This window comes from Anolis carolinensis, chromosome 3, assembly GCF_035594765.1.
Source record: "Anolis carolinensis isolate JA03-04 chromosome 3, rAnoCar3.1.pri, whole genome shotgun sequence".
NCBI classification, from domain to species: domain Eukaryota; kingdom Metazoa; phylum Chordata; class Lepidosauria; order Squamata; family Dactyloidae; genus Anolis; species Anolis carolinensis.
The window spans coordinates 206,626,439-206,642,505 of record NC_085843.1 but is presented as its reverse complement, the minus strand read 5'-3'; positions in this window follow the sequence as shown (position 1 = coordinate 206,642,505).

Genomic DNA, 16,067 nt, shown 5'->3' with positions numbered 1-16,067 from the left:
TTAGAACATAAGGAATAGCTTTAATAGATGTGGACACAAGTAGCTGCTTTGGAACCTTATGGTTCTTAATGTAGGGAAGGTGGAGGGATACATTTCCTTTTAAAATGACTTGGCCCGATGACCAAATATTTTTAAAAGTATTTAATTTGTTGGGAAAAGGTAAAGGGAAAAGAGAAAACCAAGGAAAAACAACAATCACACACATAATTCAAAATAATTCAAGGCTTCTTCTGCACTGTCATATAAAATCCAGATTATCTGCTTTGAAATGAATTATATGGCAATGGAGACTCACATAATCCAGTTTAAAGCAGATAATGTGGATTATTTGCTTGGATAATCTGGATTATATGGCAGTGTAAATGGAGCCTGGGAATCAGTCTGCCAAGAGGAAACTCTGTTAACATTTCACATTATGAACATTTGGATCTAATTAGATGATAATTTGTGATGTCCATCCCTTTCCAGGTTAGTAAAAATATAATTTAGAATGCGCCCACAGTTCTGGTAATGGGAAGTAAGCCCCTTTCCTTGAGTTTTCTTCGGTTTACCTGGAGATTTTCTCTACTGATAGAAAAGTACTTAATGTGGCAGTCCTGTGCATGTTTAACTTACTGAACTTGGTGGGGCTTATTTTTGAGTAGCTATGTCTAAGCATGCCAATTACTAGCTATGGTTTGCAATGCTCATATACAGTCCCATGGGATTAAGTGATACTTGAGGCCTAAATACCTCCTTAGAATATTTCTCAAAATGGTGTGGGTCTGGACAGGTTTTGAACCTATGATGATCTTCTATCTATTAGAAAACTGTAATGAAATTTTTGTATTTGCATGATCTGCAAAGCTGTTTATAACATTATCATAAACATTAAAATAAAAATATATAAATAATTTAGGTCACACATACACTATACATGCAATTTGGTGTCATAATGTCAAAGGCTTCTGGAAACCAAAGTTCTCGGGTAGCTAAAAAAACAGTCTCCAGAGCTCATGAAGAGAAACACAAAGTTAACTACTGTAAATATTCATGTATAAGTTGACTTCATATAGAAGCCTAGAACAGGTTTGGGAACGAAAATTATGAATTTTGATATCACCCATGGATAAGACAAGGGTCATTCTGTGGAGGGGGAAACACCAATGTTGTCTCTGGAAGCCAGCCATCCTTGGTTGCTGCCATCACCATTTCCCATCTAGCCATTCAAAAAGACTAGAAGCCACATCACAGCAGTCAGTAGTAGAAGGGCTTGGTGCGCCTTTTAGGCTATCCCGCAATGGACTAAGATCTTGCCTTTCGCTACTCTATTCTGATAAGAGTTAAGGTACAGTACTCACATTGAACAATAGTGCGGAGAAGGAGATGTTTTTATTATATATATATATATATATATATATATATATATATATATATACACACACACATATACATATACATATATATATATAATATACCCGCTGCCACCAGTGTAATAATGTTTTATTTAAACACTGCCACCAATTGTGGAGTCTTTATAATTCTGCCACCAGATGTAAAGATGTTTATAATGCTGCCACCAGATGTAAAGAGGATTATTAATGCTTGCCACCACTATGGGAAGATGCCGCCACTAGCTACTTAGAGAGGAGACCTTTCTAAATTTTGTTTTTCTTCTTTCTTCTTGTTTACTCTTGATGGTAATATATGTGACAGATGCTGAGATGTTTGAAAGAACAATAACACGTTTATTCAGGCACAAAGCTTAGTGGTTACAGTAACTTTCTCTTTAGAGGCACTTTAGTTAACAGTTGCAAAGCTAGAATGAGGTGTTTCAAACTTCCTAAAGTGTCACTTCTTTCTCTACTGCTTTTAAACTGCAGTCACCCTGTGAATTACAATCACAGATTATCTGTTCCTCATCAGGAGACAGACTACCTTAAAATAAGTCACCAAACTTATTTTAAACTGACCCAAAAATAAGCAATTGAGTCTCCCTGATTCCTTCAACTGAGGATCAGTCTTCACTGTATCTCATCAGGGCACAGACTAACTGCTTCTTTTTCAAACCTGCACTTCTCCACCAAAACGGCAGTTGGCTCCGCCCACTTTTCCATGGCAACCAACTCTTGAGTGCAGAGATGCGATAACTGAAATATTGACCCTTTTAAAACACAATTAAACATGGCATCTGTAAACCAAAAAATTCACACTTCATTATAAATAGATAAGTTGATCCAGTTTTTTTGGATTGATTTTTGACTACAATTTCTAGACATATAGTTGAGTATATAGGGTAATTTAAAAATTATTTAATTTATCTAAATTATTTAAGAGGATGATGCTTGTGGGTTTCCCCTCAAATTTATTTTGAAGGATGAATGATATTTGTCTTTCAGAAGAGAAAAGAGTAAAAAAACGAATGCTGGAGAACTGACTGTTTCACATATGCAGGGTCCAGGTAGGAGGAGTCACTTCATTCTGGAATGGCAGGATGTGGCATGCTCCCTTCACTCACCAGCAATCTGCCAGTGACCCCAATATGGACAGCTGGGTGAAGTTAGAACAAAAAGCTATCTAGCCTGACATTCTTGCCTCACTATAGCCAACAAGGTACCTTCGGAAACACCATAAATAGAGAAGGTATGAGGGAAGTAACACCAACTACTTGTATTTTCCAGTGAGTGGTATATAGAGAGGTATTGCCTCTGATATAGGAAGTAATACATAACCATCATAGGTTTCTCTCCATCAAACTTGTCTAAATCTACATTGAAACTGTTCACATGAGTGACCTTTGCCTCTTGTAGAAAATTTCACATTGAATTATGTACTGCATGAAGAAGTACTCCCCTCCTCAGAAAGGCACAAGGTGACTAACATCTCAGTGGGATGGTGAAGCCAGATCTTAGCTTAACTTTACAAGAGTTATCCAAGGTGCTGAACTTTCCACTTAAAGCAAGGTGAATAACTTGTATAGCTCTTCTTAAGTTTGGAGGTAAACTATGGTGATTCAACATCTTAAAGACACTTAGGTCATCACTTGCCATGGTTCCTCTTGTTTCTTGTTGGATCAGTCTATTGTAGCTGGCTTCCAATGGTATGTAAAGGGCTCTATGTTCCAAACTCAGTCTATTTACTCAGTCTATTTACAGTCATCCCTTCACATTAGCTGGGGTTAGAGGCACAGGATGCCTGTGGAAGAGACCCCCCCTCCCCCCAATCAAATAACACATATTTTTTTACCTGAGTCATAATGAAGAACCTAGAGATTCTTGCAGAAACCGTACTGATAAATCTGTGAATAATCAAATCTGCAAAAATGAAACCCATGGAAATGGAAGGCTGGATGGTAAATTAATGATACTGGTGTTGTAATCTGGCAAGCATCAGAGGATTTTTTTTTTAATGTTCAGAAGATGAGGGGGATGATGGGCTTCCAAGTGAGGAGTCTGTGAGTGTTTGGGGGAATTGCAGGCAGATGTTTTGAATTCCTCAGCTTGTTCCCAGGCAACAGGGGAAAATGAAAGTACCAGCTCCCTCAAGAAAACGCCTTGGGAAGTCGAGGAGGTTTCAAGGGAGAATGCAGTAACTCTGAAGAAAAAAGAGATCAGCTTGTAACTCAGTCGAAAAAAGAGATCAGATTAGTCTGGCATGGCCTGTTTTTGATAAATCCGTGTTGACTATTAGCAATGACCGCATTTGTTTCTAAGTGTTTGCAGACCACTTCCTTAACAATCTTTTCCAGAATCTTGCCTGGTATCAAGGTGCAAGAGATGTTATGGTTCACTCTAGGTGCATGTGCATCCATGGATACACAGATGGTTATGGGCGAAAAGGGTGTGGAAGGAATGAACATCAAGGTCAGAGGGATATGAAATATGGGGAGCATGGACAGTGCCAATTATCTTAACCATAGTCATTCACAAAATCTTTTCCTGCCCAAGTTTCCTTGATGTAAGGGAAGGGGGAGGTCTTTTGCTTTGTTAATTCTTTCAGAACCCGAATTCTTGATGATCTACTGCAAATTAACAAGAGGACTACCATCCCCATCTATCTTCTCTGTCCCTGCTTTAATCTATGCCATCCTTTCATGCTCCCCTTTAATTTTTGATGCATGGATTGTTTGTAAGATGCTTTACTGTCTCACATGGTTTACCCACACATTAGAACATTATGTTTTAGTCTACTTTTTTGCTTGCATCAGAGATTACCTATGATGGTTTTCATCTCACAGATTACTCTTGCCATAGGATGCTTGAAATCAAACAGGTATGGAATGAGCACTGAGCACCCTTCAGTGAAAACTGACAATTCATCTTTATAGGAATTTGTCTAAAACTCAACTCCCTCTGTGTATACAATGAAAAGTAAATCTAATTTAAAATGTTGTTCAGTCAACATAGTCTCTTCTCAGTGCTTTGACTTGGACTCTGCTTTGTTCACTTGCATCTTTTCCAAATTTGGTTTTGTTTATTACATATAAAAGCAAAGTAATCACGGACCCTGTAGTACACTCAATAAGAATATTCCATATTATAGATATTTTGTGTAATAACATATTCAGCACAGACAAAAAAAATTAAAAAGTGAGTAGAGTCTCACTTATCCAAGCTAAACGGGCCAGCAGAAGCTTGGATAAGCAAATATCTTGGATAATAAGGGGGGATTAAGGAAAAGCCTATTAAACATCAAATTAGGTTATGATTTTACAAATTAAGCCCCAAAACATTATGTTATACAACAAATTTGACAGAAAAAATAGTTCAATACGCAGTAATGTTATGTTGTAATTACTGTATTTACGAATTTAGCACCAAAATATCATGATATATTGAAACCATTGACTACAAAAATGGCTTGGATTATCCAGAAGCTTGGATAACCGAGGCTTGGATAAGTGAGACTCTACTGTATTTTAATTTCCAAGCAAAAGACAAAGATATCAATGAAAGCATTGCAAAGCAAATGGAACATATTGAAGCACTGGACAACATGAATTCACAATGTCACCTAAAGATTCAGTCTAAAAGGAAATTAATTTGCATTCATTAACATATTCATTAACATTATTCATAACTTATATTTATAAGTTATTAACATTCAGATGATGCTTAATGTTAATTAATGACTTCTTTTATATTTTTGCCTTTTGTGATGGTTTCAGTGAACAGGAATAAAAGTGTGGTAGAAGCCCATCCTCTCACCTGGATTGTTGTGTGCCTTCAAGCCCCCCTCCACAGATGTATAAAATCCCACATTATTTGCTTTGAACTGCGTTATATGGCAGTGTGGACTCAAATAACCCAGTTCAAAGACGATATTGTGGATTATCTGCCTTGATATTCTGAGTTATATGGTTATGTGGAAGGGCCTCAAGTCATTTCCAGTGTATGGCTTCCCTAAGACTAACTTATTACAGGTTTTCTCAATAAGATTTATTCAGAGGATTTGTCTTTGCCTCTCCTAAGGCTGAGAGAATGGGACTTGCCTAAGGTCATCCAGTGGATTTTCATAACTGAGGGGGAGTTTAAACTTTCATTTCCAGGATCCTAGCCAGCAACCAAACCAGGATGCCACACTCGCTTTCCCTTGCTGACCTATTGGACCAATTCACCAATTATGAATATAGAAGACATTTTACTTTTCATTGCTGTCATTATAACTGTAGATCCAAAAAAAGAATATGCTCAAATATAGAATAAAGGGTTTGGTGCATGTTAATAAACAAAAAAAGTTTTTTAAAGTACATTATAAATATAAACATGGAAAGGGTCTGACCAGGATAGACTCAAATAGTTGGTGAGAAGTTTCTGAAAGAAGCCTTTTCTTTTAATTGTGAGCCATGTTGTTTTCCTCTGTATTGTATGGATTTTTGTAAAAAAGAAATTTGCAGTGCAGATCACTTTGTGAGTAATTGCATGGATAATTGATATCTAAAGGAAAACAGTAAGCAAACTCTCTATCTGACCACAGTTTTTAACTCTAAAGCAGAAAAACTATAGGTAAGATGCTACGTCAGAAGGCCCATCTAAAGCACCTTCCACACAGCTGAATAAAATCCCACATTATCTGCTTTGAACTGGAATATATGGCAGTGTGGACTCTGATAACCCAGTTCAAAGCATATATTGTGGGACTTTCTGCCTTGATATTCTGGGTTATATGGCTGTGTGGAAGGGCCCTAAGATTATCTGCTTTAAGATGGATTATATGAGTCCTCACTGCCAGATAACCTGGGATAAACAGATAATCTGGGATCACATCCTGGGATATAGGGGAAGTGTGGAAGAGGCTGTAGACTAGAGGACAATTAATAACAAAAGTTTGAATATTTGACATTTTTTGAATTTATAGAAATGTTAGATGGTATTTCTGTATGGATCGTTATTTTAATTTTGAGTTTGATTATTAATAATTACATCCTATATAAAGGAGGTTGGTAGTTTATTATATTAGATGAGAATGGAAACTTCTTTTCTTGTAGATTAATATACTATTAACAACTGTAAGGTATTTGAAAACCACTTTTATTTTTAGTTTATTAGTTTTAACTGTTGTATTTTATGTGTTTGAAAAAAGTTAATTAAAATACCCCCCCCCCCTTCAAAGTATAGTTTAGAAATTTGGTCAGATGGAAATCACAAGGAAAAAGGTCTGGTGAAATGAAAAGTCATTTTAGGATGTATTTTGGAAGAAATCTTTCAGTGATCCTTAATCGGCTCAAAACTCAAATGGTTCGAACCCTAAAAGGCTTAAATTGGTGTTTTTTTAAAAATTTATGCATGGCTTATTTGACCTAGATGTTTCATTTCACATGTGCATATTGATAGCTTTGAATAAAAAGCTAGCTGAAGCATGTTGAAACTGCCCTTCTCTTTTGTGGTGTAGAACTCTATCCCTATTCTTTCCCCGTTATTTCTGTTCCTGGTACTAAATTTTCTACTAAACAAGTAAAGCCCAAGAAGACATTTACGGTATGTCATTAACTGACGTATACCTGAAATGGAAAGAACTGAGCTGGTGAGAACTGCTCACACCAAAATTTTTAGTACAGTAGAGTCTCACTTATCCAACACTCGCTTATCCAACATTCTGGATTATCCAACGCATTTTTGTAGTCAATGTTTTCAATACATCGTGATATTTTGGTGCTAAATTCGTAAATACAGTAATTACTACATAGCATTACTATGTACTGAACTACTTTTTCTGTAAAATTTGTTGTATAACATGATAGTTTGGTGCTTAATTTGTAAAATCATAACCTAATTTGATGTTTAATCGGCTTTTCCTTAATGCCTCCTTATTATCCAACATATTCGCTTATCCAACATTCTGCCGGCCCGATTATGTTGGATAAGTGAGACTCTACTGTACCAACAAATAGGAAGCAGTAGAAATATTGTTGTGAGAGCAACTAGACGTAGAGTTGCTTCAGAGAAGACCATTTCTTCTAGTGAAATAGAAATGTGTTATGTGTTAATGTTAGAAACTTTTACATGCCTACAGTGTTGCTTTATAGGTGTTTTATCCACAGCACATATTTATGTTGACTTCCTGTTTCGTTGCTCTTCCACACATTCTCTCTTCCTATATCATTCTAATCAGCAGCCAGTTTCCTCTTTCCTTTCTCCTTGTGTTGCTTATAATCAAGAAATTTATGAGTAAAACTGATTTTAATATATTTCTCTCTCTGCAGGGCTATGTGTGCATGTGTAAAGGGGGACTAGTCATTGTTTAGCTTATGCTTTGCCAGTTCCATTACTCTGCTTGAGAGAGTACTATCACTTACATTTCCTGCAATATAGTTGGGAAACTTACCACATTTGAAAGCATCCTGGGCACAATGTCAACTATAGTGATAGGGCCATATTCGCTGGCCATAAACTGTGTAAACTGGACAATATGGAAATGTTACAAATACTTAATCAGTTAAGTGGTTTCTAGATTAATGTTAAAATATACCTGTGATGCATGCATATTGAGAATCACCTTGAATATTTGTAAACAAATATGATATAGTTAGCTAAATAAAAAATTAGGATATACATTATTGACAGTAACAAAAACATTAAATTAAATCATTAATATGTATGCAGCTTCTAGATTTAACTCTGCCTTATAAGTTTATGTAGAAGTTAAAACAAAATAATAGACAAACATTTTCTCTCTTGTTTCTGGACAGTCTTTCCAGGACAGTCTTTGGTGACCAAGGATGCATCTACATGGTAGAATCAATGCAGTCTGACATCACTTTAACTGCCATGGTCAATGTTGTGGAATCCTGGGATTTGTAGTCAGGTGAGAAATGAGCACTCTGGCAGAGAAGGAAAAATACTTTGTAAAACTGCTATTCCCATAATTAACCTTGAGCCATGGCAGTTTAAGCAGTGAAAAACTGAATTAATTCTAAAGCGTAGATGTACCCAAAGTTAAATAAAATACCTATGTTGTCTACAACTAAAATGTCCCTGAATCTGTGATGCAATATTTGATTGATGGTCTTCCAATGTAAAGGCTAGCTAAGAAAATAGCATTAGCCACATAGGGGTATTTCACAGACTCGTCAAATTAAAGCGTTGGAAAGGATCCTACAATTGAGTAAATCTAATACTTGCTAGTACAGGAATTTACAGCTCCTTGGCTACACAATTTGTTTAAATATCTCCAACTTTTTGAGGCAGTCTATTCCAGTACTGAACATCTTATAGTGTCAGGAAGGTCTTCCTAATGTTTCACTGGCACCTCATTTATGATTATTTGAATCCATTGCTTTGGGTTCTATTTTCTTTCTGAAGCAACAAGGAACAAGTTCATTCCATTTTCCACATGACACACTTGTTGGCGTAGTAAAAGATTCCTATTCCCTTTCACATACTTTGTCATCTGGTTCTCATCCATTTTATATTTCTGCATCCAATTTTTTCTCACCTTACATTTATCCTTATTTAAATTTACTTTCCTAGTTTTGGCTCAGCCTGTTAAGTTATTTTTTCGTAACATTCCTGATCTTCTGGAGTGTTAGCTACCACTCCCAGTTTGATGTCCATCTATAAATTTGAAGATTTATCTATTCTTTCATCCAAACAATTTTAAATACATTGAATCCCGCGAAGCATCACTTATCATTGCTACCTAGGATGATGAAGAATCATTAGTCAGAATACTTAAGATTTCATTTGTCAACCACCTATGAATCCAATTAACAGAAGATTCATCTATGAGCCATGCGTGAGTTAGGGCCTTTTACCCTAGCACTCAAGACCTGGCTCTTTACTAGAGCTTTTAATCTATGTTAATTTTATCAATATTTATATGTATGTATTTTTATCCTTTACAATTTTATCTTGTAAATCGCCTAGAGCATCTTGGATGGAGGGCGATTAATAATTAAATGATGATGATGATGATCTAGCTCTCATTTTAATATTTTGTGTTCTCAGAATCCATGGGAGACCTTGCTGAAATCAAGGTACAGTATACTATACCTAAAGCAATAGTACCTGTGTTAGTCTCTTGCAACATCATAATAATAATAATAATAATAATAATAATAATAATAATAATAATTTTATTCTTATATCCTGCCCCATCTCCCCGGAGGGACTCGGGGCGGCTTACATGGGGCCATGCCCAGACATGACAGCACAAATCAGAAAAAACATTAAACCGAGCAGTAAAATTTCAACATGATTAAAAACAGTCATAAAAGTCAATATACACAATAATATTAAACATAAAAAGAAGGAAGATGGAGGGAAGGAGGAAAGAAATGTAGCAGCTCCTTTCAAACTGTTTTTCAAATCTTAGCATGAGTTTTCATGAATATATAAACCCATGAGTACAGAGTGACTGCATCTGAATAAGTAGGTTTAAAATCCACAAAAGCTCCTGTTAAAGTAAACATCAGTAAAGGTGCTGTCTCATCCCCCTATCCCTCTGTTTTCATCCTTATGCATATACAACATTTCTCTGATCTGCCAAGCTTGTAATAAGATTGCTCTGCCATTACTTGTTTTTGAGAAATCCACGCCAGCTCTTAGTAAACACAGCATTATTTTCTAAGTGTTCACAGACTGGCTGTTTAATGATATGCTCTATAACCTTTCTTGGTATTAACGACAAACTGATGGGTTGATAATTGCCCGAGCCCTCCTTTTTGAAGAGAGGGACATTTGCTTACCCCTGTAGAGACTTTATTTTTTACTCTCAGAAGTCTCAAGAGTTTATAGACAAAAATCCTGATATTTCATTTTTACCCTTGGATGCAGTTAATCTATCCCCGGAGAACTGAATTCATTTTGTTAGGTGTCACCTTATCACCTCTTTGACTACTTGGGCTGTAGCTCTTTTACTGCATCATTAATTTTGTTTTCATTTTTGAAGATGAGAGAGACCAAATAGGTGCTCAGCTGTTCTACTTTCTTCCTGTCACCGATTAGCATTTTATCATATGGTCTGCACACAATGAACCTATCATTGTTTCACATCTTGGGTCTTTTTCTTCTCTTCCTCTGAACATACTCAGAAATCCATTTTATTATTTTTAGGCTCTTTTATATGTCTCTGCACATTCTAAGCCTTTAACTTCTCCCTACACACATCAGACATTCATTTGTACATTTTCTTGATGATATGCTCGTTTTAAGTTTCAGCTCGTCTGAAATCCACTTGTGCACTATCCTTGATTTCTTTACACATCTCCCATTTTCTTTCTCACTTAAATTGCGATTATGCCTTCATTTCCCTTCCATCATGTATTCCTTTCTTTTTGAGAATTTATGCTATAGGATCTTGCTAGTATTTATGCTTATTGAAGTCAGTCTTCTGGAAATCCATAATGTACCTTCTTCACTCTGTATAATGGTTTGCAGGAAGACACAGCCACTTCCAATTTCCGACTATTTCCACTGGCAATAGTTGTTCTTCCCAATTGGTGAGAATTAGGTCCAAAATAGTTAGGTGCATGTGACTTCAAGCAATGATTCTTACTAACCACCATGTAAGTCATTTCTTGACATAAGTCCTTCAACACAAAACTGCAGGACGTGGTCCAAGAAGTCAATTTCCCTGACAACACTGACTGTATAGCCAGTTGTTCACTTGTAATATTCATCTCCGTCTTCCTTATCCAAGTTCTCCAACGGGAAGAAGTGATGAAATAATAACTTTCACCTCAAGGTCCTTCAGCATCCTATTCATAGGCTTGTAGTCACTTACAGTATGTTGAAGGCTGTGTGTGGCAATGTAATTTGTTCTTACAAGGGTCATGCGGAAGTGGGAACCGTTGGTGGACTTGATGAACCTTTTCAGACTTTCTGTCACATCTCGGGGCCCTGTACAATGAAGGCAGAACATTTCTTGAGACAAACTGTCAGGTCCATATAGAAGGCCTCTGTTCTCCTCATTTAGAAATCCTCTACAATTAGAACACATCGGCTTCTCTTCTGGGAAATGGCAGGAGTCCTTCCATGCAGCTCCTGTTCCCATGGCATTTGCATTAAAAATGTAGAGCTCCATTTCCCAAATATTTTGGAAACCGTTACAGGTTTGCATGCATCTATTTAGTTCAGTATTAGTTCCAGAAAAATTATGTATGCTAGCTTTTGAAGTGAAAATATGGTGTTGCATATACCAATGGGTTTCATTAAACATATTGTAAAAGCTCAACAAAATTAAATTAAAATGAAACTTTTAATCAGTATTCAGTATGATAGACAACCTGTGGAAAACCATCAATTTTCCCCAATAATATGGAATCAGCATTTTGTAATTTAAAAGAGAAAATTAACTGCTGGATTTAAATGCAGAAATCAAGCTTGGAATAAGTGATTTGAAGATAAATTTGTTGACTTCAGCATTTTAAATTTTAATGTTTGTTTTAGTTCTGCTTTTGGTCTTGCATGAAGGATGAAAAGGAAACCTTCTTGTGTGAGTGGGTAGATACTCTAATTTGAACTTTTTATGTTTTTAAATGATTTTATATATGTAGCATGATTTAAACAAAATAGCAACATTTTAATTTTACTGCTACATTTACCTCACTTTTTTGACATTTCTGAGCTGACTTGGGTCCCAAACTGAGAGAAAGATGGTGTATAAAGGCAACAGGCAAATAATAAATACATAATTTCTATTTTGAACACTTTCTAGTAAAACACCTCTTATATAATTTTTCTATAATCTTCCTTAATTTTTTTTAATTCTCACTTTAATTTTGAACAAAACATGTTGCTTGGATACATTGTTGGATGAGAAAGGATGAGAAAGGAGAAGAACGCTTTCAAAACAGAAGGCCGGTGACCATCTTTTAAAAAAAAATTACTTTGTATTCAGAAATGAAAGAGAAAAATAGAAAGAAGTCCCCCAAAACAATACAAAGTAGCATTTTTTCATACTATATAAAACTAAAACTGCATTTAACAGCTAAATCTAAGACAATCACCCTAACACAAAACATAACTACATTAATAAACACAAAGACACAACTACTGGAATTACTCTATGAATCTCATGCTCATTGTCTGATTTTTACTCCTTGTTATTCTATGCTCCTTAGATAACACTATATATGCATATTTCTACTTTTAATAACACTCCCCTAATCTATAAACACAATAGTTGAAGTTTGCTCACATCTTTGCTGTAGAAGACTGATAAACAAGTCTCCATCTTTCTTGGAATTGTTGAGTGATCTCTTTAGTGAGTTGGTACATTCACCTGAACTTCATTTGTACAGTGTTTCAGGAATAATGAAAAAACGAAGGATAGGCACTAATGTTGTATTTATAGTATATATTTAGTGGTGGGGGGGCTGTGATAGTCGTAGTAAGAACAATTGCCAAATATTATATTGTATTCGTTGCAATTGCTTTTTTATATTAAAAAAAAGTATTGTTTTGTTTTTGTGGGTGGGAGATGGTTCTGTGACTATGTATTTTGTCTAGTTTTTTTTTATTTTTTGGGGTTGTTTTGGGGTTTGTTGATCAGTTTTTTGTTGAATAAAAATTAATTTAAAAGAAAAAAACAATACATTTTGTAGTGATCTCTCTTTGTTTTGGCAGTCTCTGAATTAACAGGAGACTTACATAGGAGTCCTAGTTAAGAATAGGGCTGAGACAATAGGGAGAGAAATCTACCCTTAGGAAGAGAAATCCACTCCTGGAAGATTTATCATGGGAGAAATGTATTTCCACTGAAGCTTTAGCACCAATCCTTGTTTCCACAACAAGCCACATTTTTCAAAATCTAGTAATCACAGGGACATAAAGTGAAGTGAAATCTTCTGAACGGGGCACAGACAGCCAAACATCACAGTGATGGTAACCCTTCCCTATGCTATCTAAACTATATATATATATATATATATATATATATATATATATATATGAGAGAGAGACTGACTTAAGAATGTATCTGTTCTGATCTACATCTCAGGGCTCTTCCACACAGCCATATAACCCAGAATATCAAAGCAGATAATGTGCAATATCTGCTTTGAACTGGATTATCTAACTCCACACTGCCATATAATCCAGTTCAATGTGGATTTTATACATCTGTGTTGAAGTGGGCCTTAGATTATCTGCTTTGTACTGGATTATATGAATCAACACTGCTAGATAATCTGGGATAAGCAGATACTCTGGGACCAGTTCCTGGGATATAGGACAGTGTAAATCCAACCCTAATGAACCAATATTATTTGTAACTCGGGGACTGCCTGTACTTCATATTTTGATGTACTTCCCTTAAGACAATCTACTCAGGCCACTGAATGATATGGTAGTGGTTCAAAATATGGCAGCCAGATTAGTTACAAGAACATCTAGAAGCGAGCATTTTATGCCTTTCCTAATATCACTCCACTGGCTGCCAATTAGTTTTTGGGCAAAGTATGAGGTGATGGTTTTGACCTTTAAAGCCCTACATGGTTTGGGTCCAGGTTACCTACAGGATTGCCTTCTCCCATACAATTCGCTCCGAACACTTAGGCTTTCTGCAGGGCATCTGCTCCAACCAGCCAGAACCCGACTGGTGACCGTCACTTAGAAGACCTTTTCATCAGCCGCCCCAAGGCTGTGGAATGATCTGCCATTAGAGCTCCAACATCTAAATCAGCTGTCGGAGTTTAAGGCCCCTTCCACACCGCTAAATAAAATCCCACATTATCTGCTTTGAACTGGAATATATGGCAGTGTGGACTCAGGTAACCTAGTTCAAAGAAGAAACTGGGATTTTCTGTCTTGATATTCTGGGTTATATGGCTGTGTAGAAAGGCCCTAAGACAGAAGTGAAGACCTGTCTCTTCCGGCAGGCCTACTCAGACAGTCTGTAAATATAAATATGAATTGTAATGCATGTCCTTTATTCAATCTCTGTTTTGTCTATTTTAATATTATTTCATAGATATACGTTTTGGTATGTAACTTTTATGGAAGTACATTTTAGTGTGTGCATTTGTAGGGTTTTTAGCTGTGTTTATGTATTTTAATTGTTTTGTAACCTGCTTCGAGGAGATGTGGGTAAGAAATAAAATTATTTTCATTATCATTATTATTGTGGATGATCCGCCTTGATATTAAGGGTTATACGGCTGTGCGGAAAGGCCCTCAACTTGGGATGTGTCATCAAGTCCAGTAAAAAGGCTAATCTGAGCTTTCTCCTTCTGGCTTTGTCTTAGACCCCTTCCATAAAGCTGCATAAAACCCACATTGAATTGGATTATATGGCAATGTGGACTCAGATAACCCAGTTCAAAGCAGCAAGCCCGTAGCCACCCCTGGAAATTTTCAGGTAAAAAACCCCAAAAACCTGGTTTACTCATGAATTTTAACTGGTTAACTAAATCCCCATGCCAAGTCTATGAGAAGCAAAAATTAGTCTCTCCAGAACTGCAAGCATTATCTCAACCAAATTTTGATTATTCACACTATCACTACCTACCTTTATATCAATTTACATTGCAATAGCAGCAATTGCTAACCCATTGGGTTTTTTTTTCACTGAAAGCACTTTATATGACTGGTTGGTTGTTATTCATTTTATGTCTATAATTACCATAACATTTAATCGATGTGTATTTTAAGGTTGATTGATTTTACTGTGGTATTGTTTTATGTATTCATGATGTGAATTATGTTTTCCTTTGATATTGATGTACAGTAGAGTATCACTTATCCAACATAAACGGGCCAGTAGAATGTTGGATAAGCGAATATGTTGGATAATAAGGAGGGATTATGGAAAAGCCTATTAAACATCAAATTAGGTTATGATTTATCAAATTAAGCAACAAACATCATGTTATACAACAAATTTGACAGAAAAAGTACTTTAATACACAATAATGCTATGTAGTAATTGCTGTGTTTATGAATTTAGTACCAATATATCACAATGTATTGAAAACATTGACTACAAAATATTGACTACTAAAAGGCAGACTGCGTTGGATAATCCAGAACGTTGGATAAGCGAATGTTGGATAAGTGAGACTCTACTGTATTTGTATTTATTGCACCGTATGTATTGTTACATTACAAGTGCTTTGTAAGCTGCCCTGAGTCCCTTTTGGGAGATGGTGGTGGGGTAGAAATAAAGCTTTATAATTATTATTTATTTTATTATAGTGGAAGTGACCAAGTTGGCCTACCCGTAGCTGACAGGCAAAGCCTAAGGTGAGGGGTGGGGTGGGGGGTTGACCTGAATTGCAGGTGAAAACTGAGGAAACTGTGGAAACAGAGGTATCTACCACTGCTTCATCTAATTCAAGCCCTGCCAAGGAAACAATAGAAGCATAGAAAAGAATCTGTGTCATTGGACTTTATATGAACAAGACTGTTTCTGATGACCAAGTAAAAGTTCAATCAGTGCAAAATCCACAGACTCCAAATGCAGGGTATGTATTTCTTTTGGATAAGAAGAGGCAACTTCTTATCCAAAAGGTTCAACAGATTTCCCTGGTTAGCCTACTAATTTCACATACAAGGTGCACTCTGTGAATATAGTGTAGTGTTTGGAGGAGAAGTTGGGGGTAAAGGTGCTCATCAAAAGATTGGTGCATTGGTTGCTAAACCATTTGT